Source organism: Paroedura picta, chromosome 4 (genome assembly GCF_049243985.1).
Source record: "Paroedura picta isolate Pp20150507F chromosome 4, Ppicta_v3.0, whole genome shotgun sequence".
Lineage (NCBI taxonomy): Eukaryota > Metazoa > Chordata > Lepidosauria > Squamata > Gekkonidae > Paroedura > Paroedura picta.
Window position 1 is genome coordinate 9260079 of NC_135372.1, and position 7298 is coordinate 9267376.

Here is a 7298-nt window from a genome sequence, read left to right on the forward strand (position 1 = left end):
CCACCTGCTAGCTAGATGGGGCTCTCCGTTGCAGATTCGCTGCAATGTGTTTTTTTTTTTAACCTGACTTAAATGGAAAGGGCTTTTCGGGAGCATGATATCAGCCGCCCATTGGCTGCTCATTTGATTGACGGCCAGGGGCGGGACAAAGCTCGGCAATATCGCTTCCTGGCTAGCGATTTTTGCCGAGACCGGAAACCTGTTGGAAACGATAGAAATGCAACTGGATTCCACTACAAAGGCAGGTATGCATAACGATGAATTCCACTATTTAAAATGGCATTTTTTCGTTCCGCAACCAATTTGCAACATAGATCCTGGTGCGGAATGGCCCTCAGTGGGAGATCCGGAAGCACAAAGAGATTATGCGAACCTCAGAAGGGAGTTAAAACTACAGGTCAGGAACTAGGGGTTCATGACACTCTGCCTTTATCAATGGTCATGCATAAATAAATAAAGCAGCAGACATAAAATGAAAAAAAAAGAAATGTTAAATATACAGTTGGCTCCTTTACATACAGTGATTTCATATGTTAAATACATATGATACTAAGTGCCTTTTTTCATTCTATAGACCAGAAGGCCAGATAAAATTCTTTGTGGCCTCTTCTTTTTCTAAAGCAGGCCGTGGTCCAGAGGAGCTTTCTCCAAAGTATGCTGAGGTGCATACTTAGGAATATCTTACACTCAAAATCTCTTTACATTCCTACATCAGACTACGTCTTACATCAAATTGCTACTACAATTTATCTAAAATATTGCAGACTGGGAATTTAGTAGAATATTTTTAAAATTGCCTATCAACTGATTTTGTTAGATTCAAATGATTGATCTGAAGTAGCACAATAAAATCAGAGTCCAGTAGCACCTTTAAGACCCCAAAAGATTTATTCAAGGTGTGAGCTGCACTCAAAAGCTCATGCCTTGAAGAAATCTTTGTTGGTCTTAAAGGTGCTACTGGGCTCTGATTTTATTGAACTGATTTTGTGTGCAAGAAATTTGGAATGTAAATAATACATTTACCATCCCATGGATCATGGTAGCCACATGTTCTGGGGACAGATAGGGGTTAGTAGTCTTGCTTGACGAAGATGGAAAATCACCAGTTGGGCTACTCTGGTGACCTAGACCTACACTGACAAGGAGACATCAAAAATCACTCCCAAGTTCCTGGCCAAGCGTGAGGTCTTACGTTGCACACTGTCCAGGTAGGGAAGGCACGCTTTCTGATCTGGCCCTTTCTGATTCAGCCACAAGGCCTCCGTTTTCGAAGGGTTGAGGCATGGACCAGGCTATCACCACTTCCAAACATCTGGCAAATGTTTCTCTGGGGGGGGGGGGATCATGTTGGCCATCTATCCAGGAGATAGAGCTGGGTGTCATCCACATATTGGTGACAGCCCAGCTCGTAACTCTGGATCAGCTGGGTGAGGGGGCAGACAAAGATATGAAACCGTGTAGAAGAGAGGATTGCAACCCGCGGGACCCCACAAGGCATTCAACGCAGCACAAAAGAGTCTCTCCTACAGCCGCCCTCTGTATCCAGTTGCTAAGGAAGGAGGCCAGCCATCGGAGCACTGTTCCCACGAATCTCCGCACTGGCTCGAAGCTGACTACATCAAACAGCTGACAAATCTTAAAGCATGAGCAGCACCGAGCCGCCTCTATCCAGGTGACGCCAAAGGTCATCCATCAGGGTGACCAGCACCATCTCCACCCCGTGGCCAGGACAGAAGGCCCAATGGAAAGGCTCAAGCAGCTTTATGGTTTACTTGCTTATTTGTTACGATTTAAATTTATGAAACCCAGATATTGTCTTGAATGATTCCGCAAGGGTTAATTTATCTTAAAAATAAATGAATCCATGATTCGTTGTAGTGAAGAGTACACAAGTTTAGGAATAACATTATTATACAAATCTGTTAGTTTTCTCCAAAACTCCTAGTTGGGCTTCGATATATCCCAGAATTCCATCTGATTTCCAGACTACAGAAATCCGTTCCCCTGAAGAAAAGGACTGCTTCCCTCCCCTCTCCACCCTACAGGCCCTATCCCAAAACTCCAGGAATCTTCCAATTTACCACTGACAACTGAAGGTGTGAGTCATGATAGAACCTCCATGTTCAGAGGCAGTCTACCACACTGTATGCCAGACACTGGAGAACAAACGAACGAGAAAGCGTTACCTTCATTCCCAGCCCAGCTGGCCCATCTCAGAGGCCAGCAACCAGAACTCAGAAGAATTGGTCAGGCAAGGCTGTTTGCCTGGCACATCAAAATTGCTTTATTAAAAAAAAAAAACTTCTCCCTTGAAGGTAGTTTTTAACTCCTGTGATGTTGAATGGTTACCCCAAGGGGAAGACTGAAATGGAGTTAACTCTGGGAAGATGGCAGAGATAATGAATCAGAGGGTGTTGAAATTTGTGTTAAGGTGTTCCAAGGCCCGGCCTCCTAAGCCCTGCCACCCCCACGGGCTGGAGATGTATTGAAATGCAGCGAGCTTGCAGCTTCCAGAAGAGAGATGTCAGCGGCACCCTCTTCCCTGGCTACCTCAATTTGAATGAGATCCATTTTTAACTCTCTCTCTCCTTCTGGCTGCCTGGATTGCAGGTAGGGGAAGAGGGAGAACTTGGCTGCCCACAGCTTGTGAACACCTGGAGGAAAGAGCAGGTAAGACAAGAAAGGAACCGAGTGCGGAGGCATCCCTGAAAAGACCTGCTCTGGACTGGAAACCTGTAGGGGGAAATGATGCCATTTGGATGGGTTTCAACTGAGACAGGTGTTGAGCGGATGGAGCGATGCTGACCAGGCTGAATAGTTCTGAAAAGGAAGCAATTCTCCATTGTATGTTGGTTTCCGACAGCCAGTGATTCAGGGGTAGACTGCCTGGGACCATGAAGGTTCTCATCCCGGCTCAGCCACAGGGCTGATCTTATAGGTGGCTGAGCACTGAGTGGGCAGGTTGCAGCAACAGTACGTGAGGGCGAGAAAATCCACTATGCATAATTGATTTTTTTTTTTTAAACAACCATCTGGATTCGTTTTCCAAATGACAGGTGCCCAGCTAAAAAGCTGCTTCTTTGCTTCCTTGTTTGTTTATTATATTTATCTACCGCCTTCCTTTGAGGCTCAGGGCAGTTTACATAAAGCAGGGCAAACAATACAGATAACACAAGAGTTATAAAAACAATTACAATACAGTGATAACAATATGATAGATAACAATAGCACAATATGACAGAACAGTAGAACAATGGTGCGAACATCAGCTACAGCAGGGGTAGTCAACCTGTGGTCCTCCAGATGTCCATGGACTACAATTCCCATGGGCCCCTGCCAGCTGGCAGGGGCTCATGGGAATTGTAGTCCATGGACATCTGGAGGACCATAGGTTGACTACCCCTGAACTACAGCATACTGATGGGGGTTAGACTAATGGTCCCCAACCTTTTTATCACGCTTGACAATTTTACTGAGGCCTGGGGGGGAGGTAGTATTTTGCCGAGGGACGTTGCTGCCACCGCCTGAGCCCCTGCTTCACTTGCTTTCCTGCTGGCACCCCTGACTTCCCGCTGCCCACTGGGGGCGCTGCCAGCAGCAGCTGCACAGTGCCATGCTGATGGGGAGCCCCAGCCATGGTGGCCGCTGGAGAGCACCAAAGGTGAGCCGGTGGCAGAGTGGCAGGAGTTGGGGAGGAGGACAAGGAGAAGTCACGGCCCGGTACCGACTGATCTATGGACCGGGGGTTGGGGACCACTGGATTAGATGAATCAGCGGTGGATTTCATGGGAGAGTGACTCGGGGGGGGGGGGGCAATGGAAGGTGATTGGGTCATAGAATCATAGAATCACAGAGTTGGAAGGGACCTCCTGGGTCATCTAGTCCAACCCCCTGTACTATGCAGGACACTCACAACTCTATTGCTCATGCACTGCCATCTGCCACCCCCTTGAACCTTCACAGAATCAGCCTCTCCATCAGATGGCTATCCAGCCTCTGTTTTAGAATTTCCAAAGATGGAGAACCCACCACCTCCCGAGGAAGCCTGTTCCACTGAGAAACCTCTCTAACTGTCAGAAACTTCTTCCTGATGTTTAGATGGAATTTCTTTTGAATTAGTTTTGGTCCGTCCCTCTGGGGCAAGAGAGAACAATTCTGCTCCATCCTCCATATGGCAGCCTTTTAAATACTTGAAGATGGTTATTAAATCCCCTCTCAGTCGCCTCCTCTCCAGGCTAAACAGACCAAGCTCCCCCAACCTTTCCTCATATGTCTTGGTCTCCAACCCCCTCACCATCTTTGTCGCCTTCCTCTGCCCACTGAGGTTGCTGTCCACTCCAAGCTACACCCTCAAATGTTGAGAAGTTCCCAGCTTGGACTTGGCAGCCCTTTTTGTAGGACAGCTCTCTGTTCAGTCCCTGAGGGACTTTTTCAGTGTGGGGAAACTCATACAGAGACACAACAGTGAGTCCACCCAGCTCAGTCTTGCCTAATTACATTGTCTGCAGCCCTCCAAGATCTTAGGGAGGGGAAAGACCCTTGAATGAGAGACCCAATGGAATGAGCCTGTGATTTCAGGTTGCCTGGTTTTCAGTTTAGTCCCTGTAAGCAAACCCCCCCCCCCCTTCGACAGCCTTGGGATCTAGATCAAGGAGTAAATCTCCTTGTTTACAGTTGGGTGAGGAAATCATTCACTGGCTGATTTCTGCAGAGCTGCTAAAGGCACAGGAGTGGTCCAAGCCGCTGTTTTCCCAGTCTTCTGGCAACTCGGCTGGAATTATGCATGTGAAGCTGGTTTTGTACTTCCTCTGGAAGGATGCTCGCCGTACCGGTTAGGCACCTTTTTGAGTAATTAATATGACACCTCGAGAGACTAAGAGATTAAAATAATCCAGGGAGATGCTGTAATTATTTAATCACATTTGGATGCCTTTAGTTGTGTGAAGGAAAAGGCAAGATGATAAAGAAGGATGGGGAGCTGATGGGGAGAATTGTTAATTTGTTCTCTGCACTGAAACCTGCTTCTCACTATTACACAGTGATGAATAAAATAACAGGGGCACAGCCACGGGTCTTGAGATGCCACAATGGCTAAATGGAACCTCCATGTTCAGAGGCAGACTAATAGGGGCTTTAAAAATTAAGGAACGCAAAAAGATTGCCAAACAGGGGCCACAGCATCCGGGCTCTCGGATCTCACCAGTGACCCACTGCTGAGTCAAAAGAAATGTTTCCCAAGCCCTTACCCTGAGATTTAGTTTCCCAAGCCCTTACCCTGACAACAACACAAACAACAACAACAAATAAAATAATAATAAAATAAGTTGTACCTCTCTGCTCCCTGGGTGACTCAGGACAGTGGACAACAAACTTTACAAATATACTTTACAAACTTTACAAATCAGCCACCCCATACAAATTAAGCATTAAAACATTTAAAATATGAAAACATCTGGAGGGCCGCAGTTTGACTACCCCTGATTTTAGGGATTGATGGTAGCAAAGCAAAGTGGACAATTCATGGAAGGCGTCAATTGGATGCTCCTTCCCTGTGAAAAACCCTACCCTCTGTTCCAGTTGGGCTATCAGAACAAAAATCTCCATGCAGAAGCATCTTTTGTCTCCTATTCAGTTGCTCAGTGAATGTGGGGGCCAGACTTTGCTCGTAACTCCCTTTGCAGGAGGATGTATCCTGGCTCTTCATCTACTTGTGTCCCAGACAAACCCAGATGACCCAGTAGAGGGGTCACAAAGAGCCGTGGGCTGCAGACCTCTGACCAGCTTTGCTCGGCATGTTGCATGGTTCAGAATACTGGTCACACAATCGGGGCTCCTGGGAATTGTAGTCCATGGACATCTGGAGGGCCGCAGTTTGACTACCCCTGCCTAAAATGGTTCAATGTGATTCCCTCCCCCACAGTGAACACCTTTGCATGCCACATGGCCCAGAAGGAGCATGTTCCCCCAAATCCACACCATTGTCTTACCAATCTATTGGACCTTACTCACATTGACAGTTTCTCTAATTATTTTCGTACTGTATCTGAGTACTCCACTGCAGTTTGGAACACTGCGGATTGGGTAGGAATCCAGGGCATACGAAATATTGTATACCTTGATGAATTGCCCATGTTGCATCTTAAGAATATTTGTCACCACTTGGTCTACGGGTGAACCTCTCAATGTGAGTACGGTCCATTCTGTATATGATGAGCTTTAGTCCCTTGATAAGTTTTATACATACATACATACATACATACATACATACATACATACTATATGATAACATTGCCCCAGAGCTAGCTTCTAATCTGGCAAGCTGGGTTCGATTCTGCACTCCCGCACATACAGCCAGCTGGGTGAACTTTGGCACACCACAGCATTGATAAAGCTGTTCGAGCAGGAATTTCAGGGCTCTCAGCCCCCCCTCCCTCACAGAGTGTCTGTTGTGGGGAGAGGAAAGGGAAGGAGACTGTAAGCCACTTTGAGCCTCTCTTCTTCTTCTTCTTCTTCTTCTTCTTCTTCTTCTTCTTCTTCTTCTTCTTCTTCTTCTTCTTCTTCTTCTTCTTCTAATTGCTTCACAGAATTTGCTGTCACAACGCGCAGGGAAGGCCCACTGGCTTTGAACAATGGCTAAATGTTCAGAGGCAACCCAGCAGATGCTTTAAAAATTAAGAAACAGAATAATATCGCCAAACAGAGGCCACAGCATCCAGGCTCCCTTCTCCAGGGATCCACTGTTGAGTCAAGAGTGTCATTTCTCATGCCTCTGCCCTGAGGTTTGGTTACATACGGAGTGCTCTGTTAGAATTTTACCACCGAAGAAGGCTTATAGCCAAAACATGTTTGGATCTTGTATATGAATATAATTTGTACCTTTTAAGCTACATTAATATGTTGGGCCACTTGTCTTCATATTAAGCATGCAGAACCATAGGAATGTGGTAAAGGTGATATTTTAGTATTTTTGAATGTATAATTCCCTAAGGGCCAAGCCTGTTGCATTCAGGGATACAACAGGCGCTAGATTGGGTGGGGTGGTGGTGGTGTAAGAACTCTGTGGATGGCCTCCCCCTCCCCATAGGACCTGGAAAGGCTGCAGGCTGGAGGCCCCCTGGAAGGGAACTCACTGTCAGGGGCAGTTTTCACATAGCAAGGACCTGCAGCCTCCGAGCCTCGGAGGGAAGTGGAAGGAGGAGGGGTGGTGGGGGGGGAGGTGATTGGCTGGCCATTGGACAGACAGGCCAGCCAGTTGGAGGAGGAAGCACCCAGGGGTGGGACAGCCGCCTTGAGTGGGT